Source organism: Xenia sp. Carnegie-2017, unplaced genomic scaffold, assembly GCF_021976095.1.
Source record: "Xenia sp. Carnegie-2017 unplaced genomic scaffold, XeniaSp_v1 HiC_scaffold_6, whole genome shotgun sequence".
Lineage (NCBI taxonomy): Eukaryota > Metazoa > Cnidaria > Anthozoa > Malacalcyonacea > Xeniidae > Xenia > Xenia sp. Carnegie-2017.
Window position 1 is genome coordinate 1340801 of NW_025813526.1, and position 16509 is coordinate 1357309.

The following is a 16509-nucleotide window of genomic DNA, read 5'->3' on the forward strand; positions in this document are numbered from 1 at the left end:
TTCAATACAATGCACAAATAGACTTTATAAGCTATGAATACAACAATGGATATAAACATAATTAAATGCTCACATTGTGATAGTGTGGATGTTGTTGGTATTGGAGTCTTGCCTAATTCCATGTCCTCACCACCCTCATCTTCTTCGTTGGTTTTGACCAAGGTGCTCAAGTGACATGAATTACTCTCTCTCTCTGCAAAACGTTAAAAAAAACATAGCACAATGAAAAGATAAAAAGGTATTACCTTTTTTGTTTTACTGTATATTTTTCCATTATGCAAACAAATCATCAAAACTTAAATTAATACAATCGTTTCATTGAGCATATAAAAATCATATTTTGTATTTATACCATCGTATTCTTGGTAAAACAAGTTTGGCAATACTCCATCCTGAACACATATTCGGTTATTTCAAGCCGGCCATTTTATTTCGGGATGGGTTGGTTTGTATAAATTATATTGTTGTGTTTAGCGTAATGGCGGGAAAATTTAAAATCCCTTGTGTTGTATTAAATGGTAAATCTTCCTTCTGCTTATTCTTTTACGCAGAATTCTTCTATGCATTTCAAAGAATGAGATTTTAAGATCATAATTACCTACAAATGTACCACCAGACTCGAAGCCTCCTTGAATACCTGAGAATGAAGGTTCATCTCCCAAAATATTTATGATTTTCTCCGTTATTAAAGAAGGTGGTTTTGTAGCAGGAATTCCCTCTGTTTTTCTTTGCGAACTCTTTATTCCAGCATTGGTTTTTTTGGCAATCTGTGCCAGGTTTCTCCATTTTTCAAGCACTTCTTTTGGCGTGCGATTTTCAAACCCCAAGCTGTTTATTTGCGAGGCTATCTTCTCCCACAACTCTTGTTTTTTTTGCATTTGTTATGCTACTTGAAAATTGCCCTCGTATTGCATCCAAATTTTTCTCCACAAGCTCAACAAGAAGAGAGCATTCTGCAGAGCTAAAATTTTGTTTTCTTTTTTTCTTTTATTTGAGGACTCAGCTTTGATTGATAGGGAAGACATCTTGGATTGAAATGATATAATACATCTACCAATGATAACAGTTACACAACAAATGCATGCTTATGATGTAACAGAGAAGAGATGTGAGTCATTTGAAAACAACTCCAGAGTAATCACCAATGAATTTTATAAAAACTTCATTATGCAATACAGACATGCCAAGTCTCACGATTTTATCGTGAGACTCACGATTTTGATGTAAATCTCACGGTCTTACGATTTTTCTCGTATATCTCACGATAAATAAAATAGAAATCCTTAAAGAGTCTATAAATTTTTGTAGACAATTATTAGTGTAGTTCCTTTGTGTCAAATCATCAGAGAGTACGATCGGATCGTCTCCCTTGATCGCATTGACGAGCCATGCGGCGGCATAATGCATCAAGCTTGGTCATTGCGGGCTTCCGAGTTCAGGGGGAGCTTGGGCGCAGCCTGCATGCAGCAAGAATCCTGAAATTTTTATTGCAGGGAGTCCATGCCATCTAGCACATATTGCTGCCAGTCATGCTAATGATAGTTTCAGTGGCAGTTTAGGACTAAACATTGAAGATATATGTGTAGATGCTTATTATTGGTTTGATAAAAGCTCCAAGAGGAAAGGCAAACTTCTTGAGTATTTTGAGTTCTGTAACCAAGATTACCAGGCTGTGCTAAAGCACCTGTCTGTCCGATGGTTGTCACTACAAGGATGCATGGAGAGAATTCTTAAAAAGTTTCCTAGTTTGAAATCATACTTTTTAACTGAAAATGGCACTGGTGGTGATCAGCGATTTCAAAGGCTACATGAATGGTTTGATAATCCATTGTTAGAACCTGCTTTGCTTTTCCAAACTACAGCAATTACACTATTTACAGAGTTCAACCTCCTACAGAGAGATGAACCAACTATTCATGTGGTAAAGCCAGCAATGGAAAGCCTACCAAAAAAGCTTGCAACTCGAATTGTCTTGCCAAGTGTGATGAAAGATGTTGATTCAGCCACAGAACTAAACCTTGATGATGAATATATCTTTAAGGTGGCTCGATAGGCCAAAATTCTTGAAAAAATGGCAATTTTTAGGACATCGTTTTTAAGGCAACTTTAGTTATTGTAGTCTTGAGTTAGGAGTGTTTTTTCCAATTTTCTTTCAATATAAATTTGTTTTTGAGCCATTTGTGCACTTGGGTAAAAAAATATAGACCATTTGCATGGCAACCAGAGTTGTTTACGTGTCGTTTTTGAAGCAGAAATCATAAGAAATCCAGAAAAAAGCCCGCAGGAGCAATTCAATATCTGTATGGGCCTGGGTAGGAGACATTCCTTTGGAGGATGACAAAAGTGAACTGAAAAAAGTTTTCTAAAAGTTCTGATAAATTGTATTGGCGAGGGTTTGTCACAATTTCCACCCTGTTGACGAATGGTTTCAAAAAAATTCTCAAGAGCATCGGTGTTTAATCTCCTAGTAAACAAGAATGTAAAATTGTGTGAGACATGAAGATGATTCCAGAGACAAACAATGGCATTTATAGATACAAGCCATCCCTTCAATTATTTTATTCTGCCTGTTATGTCTTTGCCATCTTTCACCACTTTGATTCCCTGGATGAAGAAGATGACTTCTTTAAAAAAAGAAATTTGTGTATTTTTATTGGTAATGGCACTCCTTTCTTTGGGTGATTTTAGTGTGGAACTGTTGGTACAATCAAAAAGTGAATCAAACTTAAAAAGCAACTCTGCTGTACCCAAGGCTCATTGCGGCAAGGCTCGAATTGATGAATATGTGCAAATAGATGCAGCTACAGTGTGACTAAAAATTTGTGTGGCATATTTTACCTTCATTTTTGGGAAATTGGTGGGTTGAAGGTGCTTATCTGTAAGTTTAGATGCTGCCCCGATTGACAGTGACTTATATCTTCGATAAAAATTTTCTATGTATTTCCATCAAGCAGAATATTTTCCCAAATGAAAAGTGTTGTTTATGAGATTGTTCTGTATGCACTTAAGCAGATTGGGAGGATGAAAGTTTAGAAATACTTTTTCCCATTGTGAAAAAACCATGGCTTTTAGTAAGTGACATTCAGTTTTAGTGACATGGACAAGCTGGACAAGCCTCATTTACCAGTACATATCTGAAAGGTTGTTTCTATCCTCCAGATATACTTTGCAGCATGAATACAAGACATGATGTTGCCAATTTATTTGTCCGGTATCCCCCAAAGTCCTCTACACCAACGATCTTATTGTCTGAGGTTGTAGTACAGGTGCATTTTCAATGATATCTTGTCAACACAAAGAGTGCCCAGTTTTTCCATATTCATGTAACAGACCTTTTCTTTTAATAGATGTAGGGTTGCTTGTGGAATACCTGCAGGATACCTATCAGAATTCGTGAAACAAACTGTCTTATTGAAGATTTTGTTGTCAGAATAAAAAGCTTGGAGAGGAGATTATATGCTTTGCCACTAGCATGATACAATGAAACTGCTAAGGACTTAACTTCTAGTGAGTACCTTCTTCCATGTTCTTTTGCTAAATGTAGCTTTATTTGCTCTTTTATAATATTTGCCAGTTGAGTTGGTAATTTTTCCAATTCAGTATTTAGTGAATCATTTGTTGGTGTGTTTTTCTTCCAACTTTTGACTTTTTTATTGAGCCTTGCAATTGTTTGCTGTTTTGATTTCATCATTCTTCTTCTTTGATGTTTTTTTTTGGTGTGTTATTTGAAAGTGAGGAGGGTTTTGACTACAGAAGTCTTTTTTTGTCTGATGCCCATCTTCTAAAATTGAATTTATAAAATACTATTAAATCTTAAATTATTTAGTTGAGATTATCTTAAGTGCTTGTGTTATTTACCTTCTTTAATGTGTGAATGTTGTTCATCTTCCTCATTGACATTTGATATCAGCTAACTGTATTGTTGCACTTGACACCTCTTTTCTGCATTTTTTAGCATGTTTGACATCAAAGGAAATAGCCAATCCTACTTTGACTGAAACGTGCCACTTAAACTTACGCACTTAACTTTATAATTACGTAAATGTACCTAAATTTCAAGTACTTTATCCGCCTCGTAATAACTGCACCTAGTTAAAGAAAACTACAAAAGCAAATAAATTGTACATAACAGAATATTCACAAATGGTGTGAATAACTTCTTCGCTAGTGAATAAAATAATCACAGAAACTTAATAGACTTCAAGTACATTGACTCACGCTCGGAGCTCGTACATAAGGCTTATATAACGCTAAATTGGTGACCCCAAAAGATATTCTTGACTGGCGAAATGGCTCCATCTGATGAACTCTCAACACCTCTTGAACAACAGATTTTTTATCTGTCACACCAACCGCTTCTATGATCATCATCAAACTTCAACCATACAGGCCTAACGACCCAGAACTTTGCTTTTCTCAAATTGACGCTCAATTTACGATGCGAAATATCACCTCGCAAAAAACCAAATACGCATACGTTGTTCGTTCCCTTCAACCCGAAATTGCTCAAGAGGTTTGCGATATCATCCTTCATCCCCCTGCTTTTGATCCATATGACTTCCTGCGATGCAAATTAATCCACTGTACCTCAACATTTGAGCAACAGTGACTTCACCAACTGCTCACATGCGAAGAATTAGGAGATCGGAAACCTTACCAACTCCTTCCCAAGATGGAACAACTACTTGGTACCCAGACATTGCCCACGTCCATCATACACGCTGTTTCATATTAATGACAAACCTTCAATAATCCCTTTCATAGTTACCAACTTTGCATTTCTTGTTACACAGTGTGGCTCAGTTAGTGGTGATTTACAATAAAAACAGATGGTTTCTACAGGAGGGTAACTAGGAGACAAGACAATGTCAATACAAACAATAAATCTTTTTGCTGTTTTAGTTAAAGGAAAGAATGTCATATTCAATAAGGAACTAAACCGTTGGAGAATATTTTCGTTGGAGTGAAGACAATGCAATAATAAAAGGTTGCTTTGTTCGATTTAAATAAACAGTTACCTTTTAGCAAATTGTTCCTTTTCCACAGTTAATGTCAAAGGAAGGTGTGAAGGGATTTTCTTTTCAGCAAACAGGTATTCAACAAACTTTGCAGCCACATCTCCAGAAGGAGGATAAAAAAAGCTGCCAGATAGGGAAATTTGATTTTGATTTTCAAGTAGAACGTCTTCAACAGCATTATCTTCTGGTTCTGGTAAACTTAAATCTTCACCAATTTCATCATCAATTGGTGGGGTGGTGCCAACAACAGAGGGATGCCACTGTCCAATTGCCCACTTAACAATGCATTTATGCATGCAGGAACGACGAGTGGGCAGCATTTGCAATGAAATGATGAAGGTTCATTGTCATATGATACAATTACTCGTTTGCAAAATGACCAGCAATGATCCCGTTTAACATTTGCAAACACAGAAAAATGAAAGAAACGATTGGAGGAATCAGGTGTGACAGGCATCTGAACAACAAGTGGGGTATTCTTGTCATTAGCTTGTTTCTGCCACTGCAGACATTCAGACCTCCGTTCAAATTTCAACCATTTCAAAGTGTTCACTATATAATCAAGAGAATCTTCTCTTAAATGATCAAGAACAGTTGACGTCCCAATAAAATATGTAAACTGCACATGATCACAAAGAAAATTTGCTTGACCACTTCTTGAAGCAGTTTCGCTAATTTGACGACATGTATTAACACTACATGCAATAGAAGGAGAGTTTGTGGTTTTAAATTGACAATGAATGGGATGATCTGTTCCACTAAGTTGTTTCCTCACAAGATAAACCCCATTTGTCGAGTCAACACATATTCCATTCAAGTACCTCATTGAAGATATTTTCTTTCTTTTATCAGCAGCATGTTTGGTCTTTATGTGGCTTGAAAGGGAATTTGGATGAAATTCTCGTTTACAGTCCGGGAAAGGACATTTAACTCTGGGTGGTTGTTGTCACATTGAACGAGACTGAGCAGGCATGTTAGAAAACTCCTGATATTGTTGAACCTCAGACATTTCTATGTTTGTGCTGCTTTGTTAGTGTGTTTCCTCAGATAGCCGCATATGTAGAAATTGCTCTTGTTGTTGCTGTGTTTGCAGCTGTGTGAGATGCTGAGTGGTCACTTGGTGCTCCAGCTGATGCTGCTGAACTTGAGGGAACTGAGTTTGATGCATTTGCTGCTCAAATGGTAGGTTTTGAGGTACTTGCTGTTGGGCTACTTTATGTGGAGAAAGTTGACTTTGAGAACATTGTTGTTGTTTCCAACCAAACTCTACAACAGAAAGCTGTAAATCATGTGCACTTCTTATATGTCGAATTGCTTCATTGCGACGCTTGAATCCAGAATTACATCCAAAACCGTGATAGTCTGAAACATCTTTGAAATGCTTGACATCTGAGCCATGTCGTTTGGATGCAAAAGTACATGACAGCTTACACCTCAGAATGTCAAAACCTTACATAAAAAACAAGAAATAGTAAAGAAAGAATATGGAAATGATAGGATATTATGGATATATAGTGAGACGAATACAATATTAACTAGATGAGCATACAATCAAATGATATTCAATAAATATAAGATAGGTTAATAATGCTTTTCTATTTTAGGGAAATAGCACAGCACAAAGTTAGTTTCTGTTAAAAGCATGTGGTTTTCATTTATAATTGAGAGTACCTATCTTCAGCTGTGATGATGCAGTTTAGAAAACTAAATATTTTATAAGTTTAAACCCAATTTCTCAAATTATTTATTAAAATTACCTAAATTCTTCATGATTTAATCAATACTTGTGATTTAATCCAAAGTTCTTTGTGCGTTTCGCTCATTGACGTGGGTTATGTATTAAACCTACGCAGAAATAAGCACATTTTACCTTCAAATTCATGAATCCTGTTTTCCCAGTGGACGCTTTTAAAGTGTTCTTTTACTCTTGATGGAATTTCTTTTGAAAATTTTTCAGGAGGACACAAAGGACAATGATACATCTCTCCATTGCATTTTTCAGCGCCACAGTCATTTCGACCACAACGTACAATAAGAGGACTACAACGTACAATAAGAGGACTACAAGTTTCATTATCACAGTACACAGATGGATGTCGCTCAGAAATCGAATGACTCCCTCGAGCAGCCATTTTGACTTTTTGTTGTTGCTAACGTCGTGTATTTGCTCTTTATCGTCATGTATTTACGCTTTAGCGTCGTGCATTTGCTCTTATGGATTGTGCAATATATATCCATACATGGAATACGTACTAGAAGTCCTTATCGGTTATGTTGAGGTAATTTCATAGGACGTAATTTAATTTCCATTTTTTAATCAATTTTACATTCCAACGTTATATTTCCAGAATCAAATGGTATATAATTGCCTTGATGATCCAAAACTTTTATAGTTAAATCTTTAACAAATGAAGAAATTAATTGTTTTTTTATAATTGGAGGATTGTACACAAACAAATCGTCTCTACTGTCCTTAGCATAATGTAAAGGAACAATACATAACAATTCACTTCTTGAATCACCAACAATTTCACTATCAGTTTTATCACAATATATAAACATTTTATTTATTCCAACTGTCTCATCAGGAAGATATGAGCAATGAAATAATTTAATTTTTTTTAAAAATTTATGATGTGTAGAATCAAATCCAGAATCAAATGTATGTTTTATTTCTTCTTTATCTAATCCCAACATAAAACTTAATTTTTTTGAAAAAGTTAATTTAAATTCCATTGTATTATTTCCGGAGTTTAAATATCTGGGCGATGTGTTAAATGATGGTGGAGGGTGCGAGGAAGCGGTGAGGAACAGAGTTCAAGCAGCGTGGTGGAGTTTTAGAGAGTTGTCGGGAATGTTGTGCGGAAAGTCAACTTCTTTGAAGCAGAAGGGAGAATTGTACAAGGCATGTGTTAGAAGTGTTTTGGGATATGGAGCAGAGTGTTGGGCGCCGAAAGCAGAGGACCTGAGAAGATTGGCGTCGATGGAATGGAGAATGCTTAGGATGATGTGTGGTGTAACGTTGATGGATAGGATTGAAGTGAAGAGATTAGAGAAAGAGTTGGTGTTGAGTGTATCGAGAATTGGGTAAGGCCAGCGTTTGAGGTGGTTTGGGCATGTGGAAAGGAGGGAAGAAAGTTGCTGAAATGTAGAACGCTGCATATAATGTTGATGGAGTCCGCAAACGAGGTAGACCAAGAAAGAGATGGATGGATGCTGTGAACAGTGATATGAAGGCGATGGGTATAACGAGAGATATGGCGAGAGATAAAGACGTTTGGCGTGGAAAAATTCATGGACCGGTCAACCCCCCTGGCGGGAATTAATACTGGCCGGTATACAAATGTTGTTTGTTTGTTGTTTGTTGTATTATTTCCTGTAGTATAATCAATATATTCTATTTTGTTCAATACGGGTCGTGTCCAAATATAATTTTTACAAAATGGTGGAATGAGTGTATTGTAATTAAAGAAAAGAGTTGTAATTCTTTGCTAGCCTTACGTCCCGTGTTAACAAACCATTTCTTAATATATGTGTACGCATGGTTTGGATTATCATTCTGTCTGTGGATGACTTTGAAATAAATCGAAAATTTACAGTTCACTTCACGTCTTGTTTTGATTCACATTTTTACATCTCAAGATGTCTTGTTTCTTCAGAATTTGTTCTTTACTTAACTCTTAAAGAGTACTCTATAGTCATATTTATGTCAATGTGGTAATGTATGTTAGTGCAATCAGACTAAGTTACACAACATATTTGCAATAAGAATTTTCTTTTAATGAAGTTTTGAGAAAAAAAGCAATATATAATCTTTTTGTATTTCTGATAAAGATAACTAAATGACAAAAAAAATATTTAAAATTTATTTTCTTGTAAGGTTTATCGTACAGTTGCTGCAATTGTTCAGCTTGTTTTTGACTGGTAGGTGTGCTTTCCTACACTGCTTGGCAACATGGCCCAATCTTTTGCATATGTGGCAACGTCGTCCTGTTAAATATTCATAAGGAAGTTGCAGTTCATGACACTTTTTATTTGTTTGTGTCATTAGCTTATTTCTGTTAACAATAATGCATGCAACTTGAAGTTTTCAACCATCTAATCAAGCTGATGTTTTATTACTAGGTCAATCAAACTTACTTCTTCTCATACGATTAAACTCTATACAAAAAAAGTATATAATTGTCAATTACAATGGTCAGGAAAGAAATGTTATTTCATTTTTTGTCATTACTTTTCTCGCATTCATTCATTTTGTGGCCTTAGTGGCCACATTTATAGCATCTTCCTTCATTAAAAAAACAATGGCAATTATCAGCCTGGCATCAAAGGCAATTAGTACATTTATACACTATACCACACCTTTAAATGAATTTTTGCTTTGACATTGCTTTGTACATAAACGAATCGTTTGTTAGGTGCTGTTTGATTTGTTATGTGTATGATTAAATTTCAGGTTAAAAGACTCATGGTGAAAAGACTCATGGTGAAAAGACTCATGGTGAAGACTCAGGTGAAAAGATTCAGGTGAAAAGGCTCAGGTGAAAAGACAAAAGTATCATGAGAGAGCTGATGGGCATATATCATATATGAATGAGAACAGTATTGTATACAAAGCACTGTTTACCTTCTTTATTTTTTTGGTTTTCAGAATTGGAGCCACCTCAAATAGTAGTAGATTTTTAGCACATTTTGATGCATTGATGTATTGTGTAATAATGCAAACAACAATCATTAAACAGTACAACCATTTTAGGCTAAATACACACTTGCATTTTTGTTATCTTTCTCTTCAGTTCCCTGACCTGTTTTGAATGCAATTGAACTATTTGAGTGATTTTCAGTTTTCAAAACAAAAACAAATTTTATACACATTTGATACCAGTGTCCATTGCTTTTTCCTTCATCTGTATAATCTAGCATCTGGTGTTTTTGTATGCAAAAAACGATAAAGTGTAAATAGATATTTTGCAAGAAGGGATTTAAACCATGTAAATGAATCACTTTTTGTTTACTTCCATGCTGAAAGCTTCATATAAAGCTTTTCAGATCAGAAATTATTAAATTATTGATCTGTACTAACCTCTTTTTCAAGCTGGAAAAAAATGCAAATGACAAACGCCAATGCTGTATTCTGATTGGTTAACAAATCAAACTTTTTAACTATGAAGAACTAAACATTGCATTGAATTTTAAAGTTTTTTATAGTTTGTAAGAGATGATTCCCATGATAATATACATGTAAATTTAGCGTGCACAAATCGTAAATTGCTGTATCAGTAACGTTGAAACAGGGGTGTAACTCCTGGAGAGGAGATTGATATGTGGTGGCTCAGCCTCTCCCCTTCAAAAAGTTAGCAGTTTTGTCGAGCAAAGCATGTAATTTTTCGAAAATTAAAACGGCAAATATTAGCGATGACGTTTGGATCAACTCATAACTAAGTAAAAAGCGATTTTGCTGGTATTAACATACAAAATTACACTACGTTTTTGTTGGGCAAATCAAATTCTGCAACGTTTCCCCTCTCCATTCTCGGGACTCAAGTCACACCCCTGCATTCAAGTAACATTCTTCTAAATTTTTTTTTCAAGTTATTCGAAGTTTAACCATTGGCTTTTTACAAGTCAAGAAACTATATAAACAATGTGAACTCATTGAACTATAAGGTACAAAAAAATGTTAAAGATAAAATGTTACGCATCATGAACGTTGTGTCAATGATGCCTAGTTTCTGGTTAAAAGGTTCGAAACTTGAAAAATGTGTATATTGGCCAGTATGAGTTGTACAACGCTATAACTACTGGGATAATTCCCTATTTTTTCGCGCATTTAAGATTTGTTCAAAAAACAAATTCAAACACTCCAGTCTTTTATGTCATGGAGTGGTTTCCTTCTTACAGTCTGGAAATTCTTGATTCATAAACTCAAAACCAAAATCATAGCAAACAATAACCCCCCCCCCCCAAACAAAATACCGAGAATGACCTTCGTAAAATTTTCATTAGAATACCATATCTAGGCAAACAGGGTGAACGTTTGGTTTTCAATCTTCTTTGTAAAATTCGCCGTAGCTTAAAAATTCCCATCAAACCTATAGTTATATACTATAAACAAAAAAGACATCAATTTTCTGTCCTAAAAAGGACAAAATTCCGGAACTTTCTAAAGCCAATGTTGTATATGAATTTAAATGTCCAGGTTGTGGTCATACATACACAGGCAAAACTGAACGAAACCTACACACAAGACTAACCCAACATGCCACTAATTACAATAATTCTAGTGCTATCTCACAACATTTACTAATTTGTCCAGATGCCAACTACATCTCACACGCGTGCCACTTAATCCTTGTAATTTGATTCCAAGTAACACCAAAATCTTATATCGCTGTAAAAATAATAATTGTAATCAACTTCTCATCTTAGAAGCACTTTTGATAAAACGCAACATGCCACAACTTAATAGTGTTCTTAAAGCTTGTAAGAAATTATCTCTATTTTAATGTAAGTATACTGCCTGATTGTTTAGTCTTATAGTTCTCGAATTACATAACTGTCATTTCTGCTTGTAAATATATAAACGTTTAGCAGCCTGCTTTGTAAACTATAAGTCTATGATGTCTTTGGAATAAAGACGAAATATTACACCATCTTTTGTTTCAAACTCTTGTACTATCTTGAATACCAAGAAAATGAGATGTCCTTCTTCGTGTAGCGACGAATCAAACTTAGTCATAGTTGTTGTGCGTCAACGGATATACGATGTGCGTCAACGGATATACGATGTACGTAAGCACAACAACGCGCTACAAGCTAACCACACAAGCCCGACCAAAAAGCACGAAAGCACTATAACGCGCTTAGAAGGAAGTAAGTCATCCCACTATTACGTGCAGGATATGACGGAGAACACTTCCCTTAGTTACTATATAAATGCACGACAAAATATAGAATAGCAGACAAGAGATGAATAGAGCATAGCGTTCATTCAATGTAAACTCGTATGATTAAAAATAATGCAATAATAAAAACGATACGTGGCAAGTGTATGATTTCATGGCGCAAGTGCATATACCGAGGGACATGATGATCCAAATCTAACCGTTCTACGGCTCAACGTTACATTCGGAATTTGTTTTATTTTGCATTCACTTTCATTGTCCTGTTCTTATAGTTTGAATCATTTGTATCCCATAAACATTTAAATTCGCGAAGGGCTTCCAAAAACAATTCCTTGTCAAACACTGCATTGCTATTCAAACACTGTTCTTCACGATAAACCTCACCAATTATATTTTCATTGATCTCGTTCGTCGCCATATTGAAAATCGAAAAAAAAGTCGTTAACATAATCGTCAAGCGCTCGACGAAAAGTAGAAATGGTTCCTAATTTTCGTCAAGCGCTTGAAAATTTTTTTTCACGATTTTTAATTCGTACTGCGCATGTGGCGCAGTGAATTTTTACGACGATCGTCATAAAAATCGTCTAGTGGAGATCCGCTTTAGTTTGTTGTTGTTGCTCTTTACGTTTTAATTCGAAACAGTTTGACATTACATGCACTTCACGTTGACAGTATCCACAGATTATAGGCTTAAATGGTTTTGGTGATCTTTGTAGTCTAAACGGTGGTGTGTAACGAGATCGGTTGTTGTTTTGAAAATTACAATCGCAATTATGAGGACTCCCATTTCTACTAGTGTTCAGAGGATTGCGGTTTTCCGGATGGTTGCAAAAATTCTTAGGCGGAAGTTTGTAATCTAAATTGACAATGCTATGGTGTCGAGAATGATTTTGCAAGTGCACTCTGTGGAATATTTATGTGTCAATGTGAACTCATCTGCTAATCGAGCTATGCTATCTGGTTTTTGCTCGTTAATGTATGTGCGTGTGTCGCTGTTTAAACATCTTTTGAGTTCCTCTAAAAGCATAACTTGGCTTAGACGTTCATAATCTTTCTTTACATTTTCTGATACACCAACGATCGAATAACTGTTCCTTTTTCTGCGCAAATTGATTGTAAGTTTCTTTCAAATCTCTGTCTAAATTATAGCGATAGGCTTCAGGTACTAACTCATATCCTTTTAGGACTAGTTCTTTATGGTGTTGTAATCGAAGGACATCTCTGTGGAAAGTTCGGAGTAAATATTTCTAGCTTTTCCAACTAAAACAGTTTGAAGTACCAGGTCCAATATTGTTTTGGCCATGCACAATTTTTTGCAACTTGGAAATGTAAAAAATATTTGTCCGCTTCCTGTTCCTGGAAAGATGGAACCATTAGGATATGTTTTGTAAACCCAAAATTATTTCTATCAGTCCTGTAAGAATCATTACACCTAGCTACCTCAAGTCTCTTCAATTCTATCTCCTCTCTATTCTAAACTCTCTTTCTTCACACTCCCTTTGCCACTGTCTCTCCTCCTACTCTCTCAGCCATTGCATTTCTTCCTGTTCTCTCTGCCATTATTGCTGTCTATCTAATGTATTATCATCATTTTCGTTTTCAATTACATTTGGTGCTTCAGAAACAGACAATTCATATGTCCTATTTCTAACTAATTGTTGTTTGACAAGCTCTTGTATGTCGTGCTTGCGCAATGAGCTTCTTAAATCAATTTCTAAATGTCTTCCTAATGCTATTAAATCATCTTTCCTCAATCTCTCAAATAAATCTTCATTTGGTTCCAACATAAACTCTTCCAGCTTAAATTCAGTCATTTTGTGTTTTTACAACCAGGTCGCACTATTATTTCCCCCTTATTTTGAAATTTGATATTTTAAATCTTTTTGATACTTTTGACCTTTTGTGTAGAACACGAAATTTTATATTGACAATAAAACTCTCTGGTACAAATGACGTTGAAATGCATACAAAATCCTTTTCTTTTTTCTATTTCCACACGCAACAAAGATAGTGTGAACCAGTTATCTTCCTCAAGCAATTTATTTATCAACACGTAATTATATAAGTATATAAGTGTCTTAGCAACAATATCAACAAGTATGAGTAAAACTTATCTCCTCTGTCTGAGTACAACCAAGAGTCTTTATTCTCGAGCTTTCGTGAGTCCAGCAATGACTCACAATAGTTTTCCAAGTAGATTAAAGTCACAGAAGCCAAAAGATAGTTAATGGCACAAAAGCTAAGATAGTCGTCTGTAGGTTGTCAACCTACCTTGGTAGGCTATGCCTCCAAAGATGGTCTCCTTGTAGGTTGTACTTGTAGGTTGTCCTCAGTAGTTTAAACTACTCATATATAATATCTAATGGGAAGTATTGCGGTTTTGTGACCTACATCCCATACGCAATACAGCATGTTACAACAAGATATATCAAATGAATTAACCACAATAACAACAAATGTGGTAGCGATTCTAAAGTATGTGTTTACGCATGCAAGCAAGCTTCTAGATTATGTCCTATTTGTAATGACATTGCAAAATGCATATTAAAGATAAAATACAAAAATATGAAATATTTAGTAATATAATATACTAATAGTTTATACATGATATTACATGATAGTAGTTGCTATCATGTAACAGTGTTCATCATGAAAAGAACTATAAAATTATACAAATCAAAATTAAATAAAAAGAAAAAGTAGAAAAGTTATTGATATTGTTTTTCCTTTAAAGAACAGATTAAACGCATTGATGTGCTAATAAATTCTAATAGGGACCTTAAGATTTTACAACGCGCTTTTTAACGACGCTACTTGTGCGCGCACGTCCTGGGGCGAGACGCGTCGGCGTGGATTATACATTTTGACATAAGTTTTTGACTGCGTGACATGTGTAGTTTCAGCAACATCATTCCAGAGTATTAAAAAATGTCGTCATTCAGAAATGCAAGAACTGCTACCGCTTTTGCCTATGATGCAGCTTTAATTAATGATGAGGAATTTGTTTTACTATACGATGCTTGCCGTTCGAAAAATCCTGAATTAGTGCACAACGATTATCCATCATTTGATCTGGAAAAAATAGATGAAGTTACCTGTTCTTTGGATTTTCATTTTAAAAAGCATGAAATACCGCTGCTTGCTGAAGCTTTAGGTTTGCCTTACCGATTCCAGTGCAAGCAAGGAACAGTTTGCAATGGATTGGAGGATCTTTGCAAAGCCCTTCGTTCGTTTTGCTTATCCTTCCAGTTACAGTGACTTGGTACCTCAATTTGGTAGATCTGTGCCTGAACTTAGCATGATTACCAATTCTGTGATAGATTTTATTTGTGAAAGGCATGGCGAAAAATAACAAATTGAAATCACGATCTACTGAGTCCCAATAACTTGAAAATTTATGCTAAAGCAATTCACCAGAAAGGAGGAGCTTTAGACAATTGTTTTGGTTTTATTGATGGCACAGTGAGGCCAATTTGCCGTCCAGATGAAATGCAAAGTTTACTATACAATGGTCATAAGAGGGTACATGCTATAACGTTTCAATCGATCACTCTTCCTAATGGAGCGATAGCCAATTTGTTCAAACCAGTTGGTAAGCACATCATTTGACTAATATCCTTATGTTTACTTTGAGTTTCATTTAATTTTTTGTTTTATGGAAGGAAAAGGCACGATTCTGCTATGTTAGCCTCATCAGGGCTACTGCTGGATCTACAATTATGTGCCTTTTACAATGATAAACCCATGTGCTTGTATGGTGATCCAGCCTACCATTATGTATGCACCTACAAGCACCATATAAGAACAGGCAACTTACAGTCCACATGCAAGAATTTAACAAATCAATGAGTGCTGTAAGGATATCAGTTGAGTGTATTTTTGGGGACACAATAAACTATTTTAAGTTTCTTGATTTTAAAAATGACCTAAAAATTAGCCTTAGTTGTGTTGCAAAAATTTATATAGTGGCTTCATTGCTTAGAAATGCTCTGACCTCCTTGCACTCAAATACAACCAGTAAATTTTTTCAACTTGAACACCTTCACTTCACCTGTACTTTTCCTAATTTTTTAAAAGCTGTTATTTAAAAAGTTTTTTAAAGCTTCATCATGTGATTATAAAGCCTATCAACAATAAATAAATAACTGTTTAAAGAAAACATATTGTCTACAAGTTAGAGACATTGTTATCTCATTTCTCAACCAATTTAGCCAAAAGGGAAATCAAAGCTTGCCCTTGTTGTTGTACCAAAAGCAATTGATTTTGTTGCATTTGTTGCTTCTGCTGTCTCTGCATTTCCATAAAACTCTCAAATTGCTTGTTTTGCTTTACCATCAGTTGCTCCCTGCTTTCTTTTTCTGCTGCTATTTGTTGCCTCTGCAATTCCAGTCTTTCTCTTTCCAAAAGCAAACTGTCCTCTTTTACTTTTCTCTCTTTCTCAGCCTTCTCGTTTAGGAAATCTAAGGTTGAGTCCCCCCCTCTACTTACTTTTTTCTTAACCGGACCCTTGTCATTTTCTTTTCTCTGCTTGGTTTCTGCTAGATGCTCCATGGCTCTATTTTGCTTTTCTTCTGCAGCTAGTTTAT

General features: G+C 35.3%; 1 long non-coding RNA gene across 1 annotated transcript in view; it reads left to right on the top strand.

Moving 5' to 3' along the window:
* The first annotated feature begins 23 nt into the window (after positions 1-23).
* Positions 24-16509, top strand: part of LOC124457371 — a 19897-nt gene continuing 3411 nt past the window's right edge. The window contains exons 1-2 of the long non-coding RNA XR_006952547.1: positions 24-90; positions 11188-11192. This is a non-coding gene — a long non-coding RNA (uncharacterized LOC124457371). The remainder of the gene's footprint in view (positions 91-11187; positions 11193-16509) is intronic.